The sequence below is a fragment of the Diceros bicornis genome, chromosome 34 (genome assembly GCF_020826845.1).
Source record: "Diceros bicornis minor isolate mBicDic1 chromosome 34, mDicBic1.mat.cur, whole genome shotgun sequence".
NCBI lineage: Eukaryota > Metazoa > Chordata > Mammalia > Perissodactyla > Rhinocerotidae > Diceros > Diceros bicornis.
The window spans coordinates 37,068,557-37,083,940 of record NC_080773.1 but is presented as its reverse complement, the minus strand read 5'-3'; the positions used below and the strand labels follow the sequence as shown (position 1 = coordinate 37,083,940).

Genomic DNA, 15,384 nt, shown 5'->3' with positions numbered 1-15,384 from the left:
TGGAGCTGATGTTGGCATTGGGATGGATTGGGTGTTCAAAGCCCCATGGGGAGGGAAAGAGGAAGGCAGTGATCAGATACCCCATGTAGCAAGAGTTTGAATCTCAGATCTCCATCCATCACTGGAGCTTACAGACAATGACCCTTTTCTAAGCCTCAGTTTACTTCTGTATAAAATGAGGATTAAGGGTGACGCTGCACCTGGGCCTTTGGAAGAGGTGAAGAGCCAAGGTGCCGATTCACTGAGCAGCAGCTACAACTTTCATCTCCACCTCTGTGAGGTGACAATCCGGGGCAAGGCACCCTTCTGTCCCCGCAGGTAGGAGGGGGCTGTGGGGTACTGAGGTCTCAGTGTGGGTTCCCCAGTAGGGAGTGTCTGAGTGACTCACTAGAGCTCCCGGAGGCTCAGTTCACTGTGTTGTGCAGGTGATGATGGCATTTACTTTGGCCTCTGTGAGGATCAATAAAAGTAACACAACACATTGAGTTCTTACTTGCTTTTTGAGTATTTTCTTTTTAATTCTCACAACAACATGAGGAAGTGTGAACTATTATTGTGTTGTTGTGGAAATCCAGGATCACAGAAGTGAAGTAAGTTCCCCAGGTTCACACAATGGAGAAGTGTCAGGTTCGAGAGGCTAGGTTCATACCACTGAGTCTAGCTCCAGAGTTTGGGAAATTTTTTTTTTTTAATATTTTTAAATTTTATTTATTTAGTTTTTCCCCCAAAGCCCCAGTAGATAGTTGTATGTCATAGTTGCACATCCTCCTAGTTGCTGTATGTGGGACGCGGCCGCAGCATGGCTGGAGAAGCGGCGCGTCGGTGTGCGCTTGGGATCCGAACCCGGGCTGCCAGCAGCAGAGCGCGCGCACTTAACCGCTAAGCCACGGGGCCGGCAGAGTTTGGGAAATTTAATCCCTTTACCACGGCATGTGAAACTCTCAGCCCAGGGCAGACACACGGTGAGCATTAAGGAGGCTCAGCTGCTGCTGCTGCTGCTGCTGTGTTCATTGTTGGAATTATTGTCGTGATTATTTCCTCCATTCCTTTCATGTCCCAGAGCACTTACCATCTGCCCACAAGTTCTCAAGGAAACCACTGATTGTGTTCTCTCCAGTGGCTTCACCCATGGGAGGCTTTTCTCTCAGCCACAATTATGTTACATCGAGAGGCTGAGTCCTCCTCCCCTTTGAGCCCAGCACAGAGCTCAGGCATTCTGTATTTGCAGGTGATGCTGGAGAAATGTGGGCTCCTGGTCTCACTGGGTAAGGGCTCCCCTCTCCATGCAGGGGATCCACAGCCTCCTTGATTCTGCCCTCTCAATCCAGGCCTCACTGGTCTAGAAGAGCAATGGAGCTCCCCTTTCCTCCTCCTATGTCTCACCATGTTCTAGACCCATGTCCTTTTTTCCAGTCTCTTATGTCTGAATCAGGTCTCTCTGGGTAGAAACATCTTTCTAAACACTAACCCACACCCCAATGCCCACACATTTGGGCGTTTATCTGAGGTCTTGATTCTAGATTCCACAGGAGGGAAGCTGACTGGCCCAGCCTGGTTGGGCCAAGTGTCCCCACAGCCAGGTAGGAGGGTCGTGGGTGAGGGGCTGTTCTCAGAAGACAGGCTGAGTCAGGCAGCACCCCTGGGAAGACATTTGCCACGGGTGCTCCCCATGTATCTTCCTAACAACACAATCTCAGTAAAAATGTCCTTGAGGGCTGCACTGTCGTCCCTTGTTTCCTAAGGCCTAGGCCATGCTCCTGCACTGGTCCAGGAGGTGATTTTAGAGGGCACTCAGGTGGCATGCATGGACCTCCTGAGAAAGCTGCTCCTTCTTCCTTTCTGTTTCCTTCTGAGTGTTGTCAGGAGAACGTCTTGGAGTCATGCTGCATCTGTCATGTCCCCTTGATTGTTACTAATTTCCGTTTTTCAACAGAGGGAGCAGCCCTGAGCAGGCCCCGTGAGCTCCCTAGAATTCAGAGCAGTATTTTGACTATGGTTGTATTTTCATGGTCAACTTCCATTTGTGGCAAGTCAAAGTGGTTCTCCTAATTAGCAGAGAGACAAGTGTGCTTTTTAGAGTACACTCTTAAGACACATGGAATGTGTTTTAGTTTAACGAGAATAAATTAGTAAGAATGGTCACAGCTAAGGTCCTTGAGCACAGAGCAGGTGTCAGTCTTGTTGCAGACAGTGTTTGTCTCTACTCATTTAATTCTAATGAAATCCCTGTCGGCACAGTAAGGAAAATTCAGCCACTGTTGTGAGTTCCTCAGACACCTTATTCAATGCAGAAGATCTGCCTTCATGATGAGGTGCTGTCCTCTGCTTTCTTTCCTCATCAAAAGTCCTGTCTTTTATGAAGCATGAGTGAGAGTAGATGGTAGTTGTCCATAAATTGTCCTTAATGGGCCAAATCTCTGAGTTTTCTAGTTTTAAAACATTTTTTAGACATTCATGAACTGTCCAAATCTGGGAATCACTAAGTCATCTCCTCACACAGATTCCCCTTCTCCGAGGATTAAAGACTCCAGACCACCCTACCCACCATGGTCCACCTACTTGAATGCTGGCCTCACACAGTGTCTGTGAGTTGTTTCCCCCTTAGTGTCACAATCGGGAGCCTGGCTGTGGAGCTAGATTGCCTGGTGAGAATCCCAGCTGTGCACTCACAGGCTGTGTGGCCCCAGGCAGGTTTCTGAACCCCTGTGTGCCTCAAGTTCTACCTTAGGAAAATGGCATAATACAGTATCTATGTCACAGTGTTATGTGAGTGTGAACAAGTTCAAATATGAAAAGGACACAAAATAGAGTCTGTTCCTCCCTGACTGTGCAGGATCAAGATATGAACTCTGCTGCCATCACTGCTGTTGTTGACACCCTCATCCTCATCATGACCATTCTCATCCTCATTATCACCATCATCATGGTGGACATGCCTGGACTTGGCATCTTCTGGAACAGGGTTGTGTAGCTTTGTGGTTCAACAGCAAGATGATAGAGACGGCCAACCTGGGTCTCTGATTTGGATCAGCCGCATATCCATGTCCCTCACAGAGTAGTTAACCTCCCTGAGCCTCAGTTTCTTCATCTGAAAAATGAGGCCTTTCCTGCACCTGCTACATGAGGATGTTGCAAGGAAAACCCCAAATAGAATCTTCTAGTTCAGGGCCTACAGGAAGGGCCATCTCATTCTTTACAGAGGATCAATGAAGACACATAACACACTCCTGAATAAGGAAACTCAACATTTTATACATGTCGCTTCTACAAGTTAGTCCATAAGTTTAATAAATTTCAGAAACTTACAATGCAAGTGAAATGCCTGAAACAGTAGCTGGGTCGTGGGAACACCCTACAAGTATTGGTTCTGGACTTACCGTTCGGGATAAGCATCCTGTGGCAGTGCGTGTTGGAGCACCTGGACCCAGAGCCAGTGTGCGACTCCTTCCTGGTGCTGACACTTACTAGCAATGGGTCGTGGGACCCATCCCTGAGTCTTGGCTTTCTCATCTCTACACGAGGGATAATAGTATGAGTACCCCCTCATAGAGTTACTGTGTGGAGTAAAATAAATTAATAACCTTAGGCCTGGCCCGGTGGCGTAGGGGTTAAGTTTGCGTGCTCTGCTTTGGCAGCCCGGGGTTCACAGGTTCAGATCCAGGGCGCAGACTGGCGCGCTGCTTGTCAAGCCATGCTGTGGCAGCATCCCACATACAAAACAGAGGAAGATGGGCATGGATGTTAGCACAGGACCAATCTTCCTCAGCAAAAAGAGGAGGATTGGCAATGGATGTTAGCTCAGGGCTAATATTCCTCACACACACACAAAAATTAATAACCATAACACACACAGAAGAGAACTCCACTGTTAGCCAATGCTGCACGCGTATTTGGGGCTGTTAACTTTGTGTGCCTTGGGGTGCGGCAGGATGGCAGAGAGCAACTTAGTCCAATTGGAGTCTAATTCACCTTGCTGCCCAAGGCCTCTTGGAAAGACTGACAAGCTTTGTGAGTGTAAACTCCACATGCCTCCATTATGTGAGGACCCAGGGGCCACTCTGGAGAGGGGCACTTGCTGTGATAACATCCAGTGCGGGTGGGAGCAGCATGAATTGGGCCCCTTCTTTCCAGCATATATTCCATTTTCCCCAGCAGTGATGGAGGAAACCTGTTCCCTGGGACCTGCCCAGCATCCATGTGCCCTGAAGTCCGGAATCTGATGGGCGGGTGTTACTGGCTGTGGGGGATGGTATGGGAACCACAGTTGGCATAGAATCAGGTGAGATGAATAGGGAGTCAGGCAGACTGCAGCTGAGTAGGGAAGATGTGCCCCTTCTGAGGTGGCCTCCACAAATATTCCCAAGAATGCAGAGGTGCACCATAAGGGTGTACAGAAACTCTCAGTAAGTCCAGTACTGTGTCCCTCCTGGCCCAGGTCACTGGCTGTACAGTGTAAAGATTCTGCAGATGCCCATAGCCATTCCTGGAGGGCGTAGCTGCACAGGCAAGAAAACAGGAATTGAGAGGAGAGGGGTTCCATAGTTCATAGATAGGTCTTGTGTACCCAGTTCCAGTTACTGGTGGCTCAGGGGAAAATAGCCTTTATTACTCACCAATTTTTTTTCCCACTGAGGCAGAGCTACTCCTCCTAAGATACGAAGAGACAGGGTGGTAAAAATGTAGCTATTTCAAATCTCCTGGGTTTTCAAGTGAAGTGGGAAATACAGAATTTTATGTAGAAACAATTGTCCAGCACTTTAGTGAGGTATAATTTACATGTAATAAATAGTGCACTTTTAATCCATAAAGTTTGAAATATTCACGTCAAATACATATGTAAAAAATATATATGTATGTGTGTATAGCACATTCTTTTCCCACCTACCCCACAAAAACAGGTGTGCACACAAACACTGGTAAATCCATCATCATGAACAAGATAATGAAGATAACTAAGTCTCCCAACATTACTCCCTGCCCCTAGGGAATCCCCCTCTCCCTGCCTTCCATGGTTTTACTTCCTTAGATAATCATTTGTTTACTTTATTTCAGTATAGATTAATTTTCCTTTCCTAGAATTTTAAACAAATCAAATCTTTATTCGTTTTTTGTGGTTTCTTTCCTACTACATAATTTTTTTGAGTTTTATCCTTGTGTGTATAATTTATTCTTTTTATTGCTGAATAATCTATTGTATGGATAGAACACAATGTTTTATCCATTCATCTGTTTCTTTAAATTTATGTTGTTTCTGGTTTTGGGCTATTAGAGATAAAGCTACCGCAGACATTTTGTCAAGGCTTTATATGAAAATATGTGGGGCTGGCCCAGTGGTGCAGTCGTTAAGTTTGACGTGCTCCACTTAGGTGGCCTGGGGTTTGTGGATTTGGATCTGGGACACGGACCTGCGTCACTCATCAAGCCATGCTCTGGTGGCGTCCCACATACAAAGTAGGGGAAGATGGGCATTGGTGTTAGCTCAGGACCACTATTCCTCAAGCAAAAGAGGAAGAGTGGCAACAGGTCTTAGCTCAGGGCCAACCTTCCACACCAAAACAAAAAGAGAATATGTTTTACTTTTTGAGTTAATATCTAAGAGTGTAATGCCTAGGTCAGATGGTAGGTTAACATTTTTGTCTTTAAGAAAATGCCAAATGGTTCCAAAGTGGTCATACAATGTTATGTTCCCACCAGTAGTGTATAAGAATTTGATTTTTCAAGATCCTCACTAACACTTTGTGTAGTCTTTGTAATACTAGCCATTCTAATGTGTGTTTTTTGAATTTCCTTGCAAATAAACAATAGAAGGAAACACAGTGACTGCTAGGCTCCTTTGACTTCAAGAGGCAACTTTTCCACAACAGGAATCCTACTCATCCACCCGTGTTCATGGCATATGGGGAGCTTCTGGGGGTCCTAGAGCAGGAAGAAGTCGGCACAGGTCTTGGCTGTGGCACAAGCACTCCTGCCACTGGGGCCATATGATTCGGCAGACTCCTTGGTGTGGATGGTGTTGCTGGTGGGAAACATGCAGTGTGGGGTGTTAGCAAGTCCCATCCAGGGAATCACAGTGCAGGCTGCTGAGGCTCTGGAGGAAGTCCATGCCATCTGCCTTACAGGTTTATAAATCATTGTGAAACAACTCCTGTTGTGCCCACATAAGAACAGAACACTTGAATATGGGGCATGAAGTCTCCATCCTTCCAGAGTGACCCACTGTGAGGAGAGTTCTCTTGGATCAAGCAAGTCATGAGGTCAGAGGGGCACTGCTGTATTCCATTGTAAGGTAGAGATGTACAGCCAGGATCGAGACAGATCAGGTACAGAGAACACAAGTAGGCTGTGTGAGTAGGTAGGTGAGACCGCAGCATGGTAGTAACAGCTCACTGCAGTGGGTATCCTGGGTGTTCTGCACAGCCAGCTGAGGGGAGAAGAAAGCCTGAGCTTGGGTTCTGCCTGGGACATTTTGGTTTATGAGTGAAGTAGAAATGGGTAGGGGCTGTGTCCAGCTATATTCAGGATGTCCTGGAAAGAGTGGAGGAGACACATTTTCCCAAAGGGTGGAGTCATGAGCTGGTGTCCATTTTGTGTGGAAGAATAAGTGTCCCGAGGTGACAACATGTATAGATCCCAGGGCAGCAGCTGGTGATGTGCCCTGGTAAGGAAGGAAGAGTCGAGAAGGTAGTTGACAAGGAGGTCTGGTGTAGAGGCATGTGGATGCACTTAAGGGAATGTGAACATACTGAGAAGAGTTCTGAATGGTATATTAAAACACTCCTGAAAACAGTACCAGCCACCCTGGAACAGGCACCATGGCCACATGAATGGTCTGGAACTCCAGGCAGGCTCTTGCCCTCGGGACATTGTACTGTCTGTTTCTTCTCTAGGGAACATCTTCCCCATATATCCTCACAAGTCACTGTCTCCCACCCTCTAGTTGTGTGCCTCAATACCGTCTCCACAATGAGAACAACCCTGACCCCTTCGTTTCCTTTGAAATCCTCCTGACTCCACATTCTTGTCATTTTCAGTGCTGCTCTGTTTTATATTTGCACACGTGTCACCTTATAATTTACTGTTAGATGTTGTCTTTCTGACTATTGGCTGCTCCTCTCAGTTTGAATGAAGGCTGTATGAGGACACACTACTTTGTTCCCTGATCTATGACACCTATCTGGATGAGCCTCTGAGCCAGATGAGATACTCAGTCAATGTTTGTTGAAGCTTTCCTTCCACATTCTTGCACATCTTTCTACTCTCACCTTGCTGTTCCTTTCCCTCCAAGTTTGTTTTTCCTCAGAGTTGTGATGAATGAAAAGGATTCACACTTCGAAGAAACAAGAATTCCATGGTAGTCAAGTTTCCAGCATAGTCATGGGCTCAACTTAATTTTCTCACATCTTAGAACTCGGTGTCTTCTGTTTACCACCCATTGAGACATGTCTGTTCTCAGGATTCACGGATCCTTTTCTCCTCTAGCTGTTGAGTCCTTCTCAATGGATATCCCTGTTAACTGACATGAATAACTTTCTGTAATTTGCTCACTCCTGACTTGTTTTCCAGAGAAACTCTCCACTCCCCATGCAGACACTGCTCCCGCACTTCCAGGTGAAATGATAATCACTTCCTGATAAGGAGATAAGCACATTGTGTCCCAAAGCTTCATGTCAGATTCAGATGCCCACTTTCCTCACTTGTACAAATGCATCACTGCAGCCACCGTCCTGGCAGCAGATGTAAATTTGATAAGTAACCACTGTTGCCAGATAAATATTATGTTCTTATGAAAGAATACATCACATCAGAAAATTCAGTAAGAAATGTTATATAGAAAAACTGTTATACTTTCTGAGGTCAACAATACTGACATAGAAGTAGAAGGGACATATACTGAAGGACCCCAGAGGCATTGTCCCATCTCATCTGCTTGCCTTGGGGCTGCCTAGTATCTCCTCTATGTTTCCTCTTATAACCTGTCTGGATTATTATTCTCCTTGTTGGGCAAACACACGAACCCTCACAACATCCATTCTAAGAGCTTCACTGTACATGATGTGAAGAGCAAGGAGACAGTGTATTTTATTTTCAATTGTTGTGTGGATATTTAATGTCTTTATATCAATTGTTGGATATACATGTCTGAAAAATAGGGAGGAAGCAAGCTCTGTTTCTGGGGACACTTAGAAGGTTACTAATCCCATTTATGAGGGCTGCACACTCATAAGCTCATCCAATCCTGATTATTATTTTCCAAAGGGACCACTTCATAATGCTATCATCTTAGGGATTGTAGTGTTTTAATATATGAATTTTTGGGGAAACCAGGCATTTGAAATGAGGGGCCAACTTGCTTAACTATACTCAGTTGTCTGTTTTCAAGATAATGCATTACTAAAGCCCACCCTATAGATAACATCTCTGACTTTTGGGTCACCATGGTAATGGGTACTTAAGTTGTTTTTAGTCAACTCCTTGTCCAGTTCAGGTTGGTCAAGACCACTGACTCATCAACTGGGCCTGTGCGAATGCCTGATAGGTGTGCCTGATAGGTGACCCTTTGACATCAGGGGGCTGAAAACTCCACCCTCAGATGATGCTAAGGCCTGCATTTTGTGAACATGCATCCTATGAAGAGCCATGAAGCTTTTCTGTGGTTGCGCAGATCATCAGTTACCTCACTTCTCCTTACCTCCAATCATCTATTCCCACACTTCAGACCACCCTGTCCCTCTATCCCATGACTATCCCTTATCCCCATTATTGAGGAGGCAAATTTGAGACTTATTCTCCCGTCTCCTTGCTTGGCTATCTTGTGAATGAAGCCTTTCTCTGCTGCAAACTCGTCGTCTAGGTGATTGGCATACTGTTGGGCAGGCAAAACGAGCCTGGTTCAGTAACAGATTCACTCCATAAGAACTACTTCAGGACACAGTTTGCAGTTTCTTAAACAACAGAAATACTCATGTACCATCTGATCCCAGCAATATACTCCTAGATATTAACTTAAAAAAAAATTCCATATAAAGAGTTGATATAAATGGTTGTGAAAATTTTATCTGTAATAGCCAAAAATTGGAAACAAACCAAATGTCAAGTAACAGATGAATGGATAAACACTTTATGTTCTATTAATACAATAGAACATTATTCAGCAATAAAGACAATAAGCTAGTCATACACAAAATAACAATAAAACTCCAAATAGTTATGCAGTAGGAAAGAAATCACAAAAAAGTTATAAAGATTTGATTTATTTAAAATTCGAGGAGGACTGGCCTGGTGGCGCAGCAGTTAAGTGCACGCACTCTGCTTCGGCGGTCCAGGGTTCGCAGGTTCGGATCCCCGGCACACACCAACGCACCGCTTGTTAAGCCATGCTGTGGCGGCGTCCTATATAAAGCAGAGGAATTTGGGCATGGATATTAGCCCAGGGCCAATCTTCCTCAGCAAAAAAGAGGAGGATTGGCATGGTTGTAAGCTCAGGGCTGAGCTTCCTCACAAAAAAAAAAAAAGTCTTTAAAAAAAAAAAGAGAATTGAAGTGAGAAATGTGGTGGTACCTATAGGTAAAAAGAGATTTCTGAGATATAAGTCATAGGGAAATATTTTGGTACCTGATTGCAATGAACCTCCTTTAAAGAACAAACATGTTTTTGAGACAATGGAGAAAATTGGGCACTAATAACATATATTATTTTGGTTTATATATTTTTGTTTGAATACATCAATAGAGTTATGAAAGAGCACTTAGACTTTGGAAATGCCTCTGAAGAGATTATATGTTAAAAGACAAGATGTCAGGATTATCAGCAAAACAGCCCAGCACTGTGCTTAAGAATTGATGAAGAAAGTATTACCATGACACAACAAATAATGATGGAAAATTGAGAAAGCATTCATGGGACTTCATAACACAGTCCTTTCCATGTATATTTGAAGATATCCATCACACAAGGTAGAATGTGTCCTGGTATCAATAACTTTAGACGTAAAGAGGGATAGATGAAAAGGGCAGGAGGAAACTTGGTCTCAGGGACTTAAGCATGTATCAAAACACAAATTATAAACTTTAAATACACACAACTTATTATAAGAAAATTATTCTGTGGATCCTCCCTTTCTCATGAGTTCTCTGTTTGGAAATTCCTACTTTTGGAAAATTCACCTACTGGCTAAAATTTATTTGTAATCCCAAAATCTATGCTAACAACAATTATACACTCATGAACTTGTGCAGAGCTGTGAAAAATTTGAGACACCCAATGTGCATGTTCCCCACAAGGAAACTACAAGATCTATGAGGCCGTACTCTGCCTTCCGCTTTCAGCTCTAATGCTATAAACAAGTATCCTTTCTGTGGTCTATTTCATGCCACATTTGTGCTTTTTCTTGGTGATTCCACTGTTTAAAATGGCCCCCTAGTGCTGTCTAGTATTCCTAAGTACAAGGCTGTGATGTGCCTTAGAAAGAACATATGTGTGTGTTTTTGTTTTGTTTTGTTTTGTTTTGTGAGGAAGATCAGCCCTGAGCTACCATCCATGCCAATCCTCCTGTTTTTGCGGAGGAAGACTGGCCCTGAGCTAACATCCAGGCCAATCTTCTTCCACTTTATGTGGGATGCCGCCACAGCATGGCCTGACAAGTGGTGCGTTGGTGCGTGCCCAGGATCCCAACCCAGGCCGCCAGCAGCCGAGCGCGCACACTAACCGCTACGCCATGGGGTCGGCCCCCATATGTGTGTTTAGATGAGCTTTGTTCAGGCATGAGTTACAGTGCTGTTGGCCATGAATTCAATGTTAATAAATCAACAATACATAACAAATAAGGTGTCTTTAAACAGAAGAATGCATGTGTTGGATTCCCAAGGGGAAGGGGAGGGAAATCCCAACTCACCAGGTCTCGGGATGACGCAGGCCCACAGACACAGAAGACCGAACTTGATGCAAACGCAAGAGGTTTATTGAGCGGAGCTCCGGGTCGACTCGTGTCCCTCGCAGGAGACAGAGGGGTCGACTCCGAGCCTTAGGGGGCAAGTTCTTTTATAGGATTTGGGAGCATAAAGCGGGAAAAGGTTGGCGCGGTTTTACATGATTGGTTAATTCAAAACATTCAGACAGTTACATTTTATGGCGCGAATTGCTACGGCGCGAAACAGCTATCAAGGTGCACACACATGTCCCCATCTGGCCCCCCTCCACCCCGACCCTCCCAAACGTATCCCTCTGTAGCACTCCCTTGTTCTCAATTTTCTCTGAACAGTTTAGGGTGAGTCTTCCGCGAACAGAGTCAGTTGGGATCGATAGACTCTATTCATAGAAGACTCGCCCCAACTGCCCCTTAAGGTGTTAACATATTAAATTTTTAACATAATTTACATCCTTCACATGAAACGTTATGAATTGATGAGTTGATGAAAATGTGACCAGAGGCTCTCAGGAAGCTCAACTTGTAGGTAGAGAACATAACTACCGTGAATAAGAGTGGCTTCAGAGAATATAACTACCGTGAATAATTAAAATTGACTGGACTTCAGTAAAGCTGCTAAAACAGCAAAGGTGATTCTCAGCATTTGTCACTGCCTAATTATTTTACCATGTTTGCCGTTACGTATGTTCTTGAGGTTATTTATGACTACTGAATCCACTTGTTCACCAACATGGACACTTTCCAAACCCTGACTTTTGGGTTTTTATGAAGGCTTCACTACATAGTCATGATTGATTAAATTAATGGCCACTGGTGATTTAAGTTGAACTCCAGTGCCTTTCTCCTCCCCAGAGGTCATGGTTGGGACAAAAGTTCCAACCCCCCAATCATGTAACTGGTTCCCCTGGTAACCAACCCCCATCTTTAATGGTTTTCCAAAGGTCATCTCATTAACATAAAGTCAGGTATGGTTTAAAAGGGCTAGTTATGAATAACCAAAGACATTCCTTTCGGGTCCTGCCCCGAGGCTTAGCGGTTAAGTGCTCGCGCTCCACTACTGGCGGCCCGGGTTCGGATCCCAGATCCCGGCCATGCTGAGGCGGGGTCCCACATACAGCAACTAGAAGGATGTGCAACTATGACATACAACTATCTACTGGGGCTTTGGGGAGAAAAAGGGGGAAAAAAAAAGGAGGAGGATTGGCAATAGATGTTAGCTCAGGGCCGGTCTTCCTCAGCAAAATGAGGACGATTGGCATGGATGTTAGCTCAGGGCTGATCTTCCTCACACACACACAAAAAAAGACACTCCTTTCACCTTTATAGCTCTTATCACTTAGGAAATTACTAGGGTTTTAGGAACTGTGTACAAGGAACAAGGAGAAAGACCAAAAACATATTTCTTATCACAATACCACACTGTCATAACAGAATACCAGAGACTGGGTGGCTTACATAATAAAAATTTATTTTCTCACAGTTATGAAAGCTAGAAGTCTAAGATCAACATGTCAGAGTAGGTTTCTGGTGAGGCTCTCTTCCTGGCTTGTAGATGGCCACCTTCTCACTGTGTCGTCATATAGCCTATCCTCTGTGCATGCACATGGAGATGGAGAGCTCTCTGGTGTCTCTTTCTCTTCCTATAAGGGCATCAGTCTTATCAGATTAGTGTCCTATCCTTATGATCTCATTTACATTAATACCTCCTTGAAGGCTCTATTTCCAAATACAGTCCTGTTAGGGATTAGGGCTTCAACACAAGAATTTTGGGAGACTCACACACAATTCACTCCATAACATTCTGCTCTCTGGCTGCCCAAAATTCATATTCTGCTGCATGCAAAACACATTCACTGAATCACAACAGCACCAAGAATCATAAACCATTCCAACATCAATTCCAAGTCCAAAGTCTCACCTGAACATATAAATCAGATATGAGTGAGACTCAAGGTAGGACTCATCCTGAGGCAAAAGTCCTCTCCAGGTGTAAACTTGTGAAAGCAGACAAGTTATGCGCTTCTGAAATACAGTAGTGGGACAGGTATATAATTGACATCTGCAGTCCAAAAGGGGCACATCAGAAAAAGAGAGGAGTGACAGGTCCCAAGCACGTTCAAAACATAGCAAGAGAAACCCCAGTAGATCCTAGGGCCCCAGAATAATTCTCTTTGGCTGGATGTTCTGTCCTCTGGGGCCACTGGGGTGGAAGCAATATTCCCACAGACCCAGATGGCAGCCACGACACCTCGGTTTTTCAAGGGCGCTCTCATTTCCTCAGCTCTGCATGGAAGCCTTACCCCTGAGGCCTGTACAGTGGTTTCCTGGTCCACTGGATCTGAAGAGTGGGCCCTACCCTTTGAAACTGAGGATGAAACAGCCCTGTCCCCTGGCCTGTGCTGAGAGTGGCAGCCCTGATGATCTCTTCTTGCATTTTGGGTCATTCTTCCCTTTTCTTGAAGGATAACACATGTTTGCATTCAGATAGCTTTCCTGTCAGGTCCCGTGAAGTTCCACAAGTCGAACAGCCTTTCTTCTTCTCATCCTGTTTTTTTCTTTCCCATTTAGTCTCAGCAGGCAGTGTTTCAGCTGGTAAAATTCTATCTCTATTCCTGGGTTATCCTCAGATGGTTGATTAAAGTTGTGATTCACATCCATAATCTCTTTATCAAATAATTTTGCAGCCACACGTTGGTGTTCTGTCTAGAACATGCTTTCTTATGTTTTTGCAATATGGATGGTGGAAAACTTTCCAAATCTTCAAGTTCTGGTTCCTGTTTGATTAAAAAGTCTTTCTTAGGGTCAGCCCGGTGATGCAGCAGTTAAGTGCTTGCGTTCCACCTCAGCGGCCCAGGGTTCACAGGTTTGGATCCCGGGCGTGCACCAATGCACCAATTGTCAAGCCATGCTGTGGCCGCATCCCATATAAAGTAGAGGAAGATGGGCACAAATGTTAGCCCAGGTCCAATCTTCCTCAGCAAAAAGAGGAGGATTGGCATCGGATGTTGGCTCAGGGCTAACCTTCCCCACACACACACACACGCAAAAAGTCTTTCTTCAGTTCATCTCCTACCTCTCGCATTTTACAATAAGCAGTAAAGAAAACCCAAGCTGCACTTGCAACATCGTGCTTAGAAGTATCCTCAGCTAAATATGCAAGTGCATCACAAACCACATCTACTTTCCCCAAACACTAACACAATTTGGCCACATTCCTACCAGATTATAACAAGGATTGCCTTTGCTCCAGTTTCTAGTCACATTTCTCCTCAGTTTCCATCTGAGACCTCAGTACAATCACCATTAATGTTTATATTTCTACCAACAGTCTCTTGAAGGCAATCTTTTCTTTATCTAGCCTGCACCTCAGAACTCTTCCAGGCTCTACCAATTATCCAGTTCCAAAGTCACTTCCACATTTTAGGGTATTTGTTACAGCAGCACCCAACTCCTGCTACCATAATGTGCATTAGTCCGCTCAGGGTATGAGAACAAAGTCAGCTCAGGGTATCATAACAAAAGTATGTGGCTTAAATTACAGAAACTTATTTTCTCACAGTCCTGGTGTCTAGAATTTCAAGATTAAGGTCCCATCAAGACTAATGGTTTCTTGTGAGAACTTTCTTCTTGGCTTGTAGATGGTTTTTCCTGTTGTTAAAATAAACAAAATGTAGCTGAGGCTAGAAAATTTGCCGAGGTGACAAAACCATTTAAATCATGTAAGTAAAACTAAATCTAGCTTATTTCATGAACATAATCAAAACTTATTTCTTGTAAATGCCTCCAATAATCATAAAAGATATTTAAGTCATCTTCCCAAAATGGAAGATGACCAATCCTCTGCCATTTGGAAACCCTCATTGTAATAACCGATCATTGTAAATGTTAAACAACATCCTCATTTTCACTTCATAAGCCATCCTATAATGTCATCCTATAATGTCATGCCTCTTAGCTTCATATCAGTTTCGGATTTGAAGACTTCAAGTTCTGGAACTGTTTCTTTGTTCACAATGAACTCTTACTAAATACTATTTACTGATGCCTTAATTTTTCATTTCTACATTTTTCAAAGTCTGTGTGTGCATGAGTAGAGAGAGCCTCTGATGTCTCTACCTATTCTTCTTTTTTGTTCTTTAATTTTATTTATTCATTTATTTTTCCCCCAAAGCCCCAGTAGATAGTTGTATGTCATAGCTGCATGGCCTTCTAGTTGCTGTATGTGGGACGCGGCCTCAGCATGGCCGGAGAAGCAGTGAGTCGGTACGTGCCCAGGATCCAAACCCGGGCCACCAGCAGCGGAGCAAGCACACTTAACTGCTAAGCCATGGGGCCGGCCCCTCTACCTATTCTTCTAAAACCACCAGTCCTGTTAGATGAGACTATATTTAACCTTAACTACCTCCTTAATACAGAGAAATGGTGGTAGGGCTTCCACAAAAATGAGATGGGGGTAATAA

At 44.2% G+C, this 15,384-nt stretch overlaps 1 protein-coding gene across 1 annotated transcript in view; it reads left to right on the top strand.

The window, feature by feature from the left end:
* Positions 1–15,384, top strand: part of LOC131397514 (zinc finger protein 256-like) — a 119,694-nt gene that overhangs the window by 10,473 nt on the left and 93,837 nt on the right. The window lies entirely within an intron of this gene.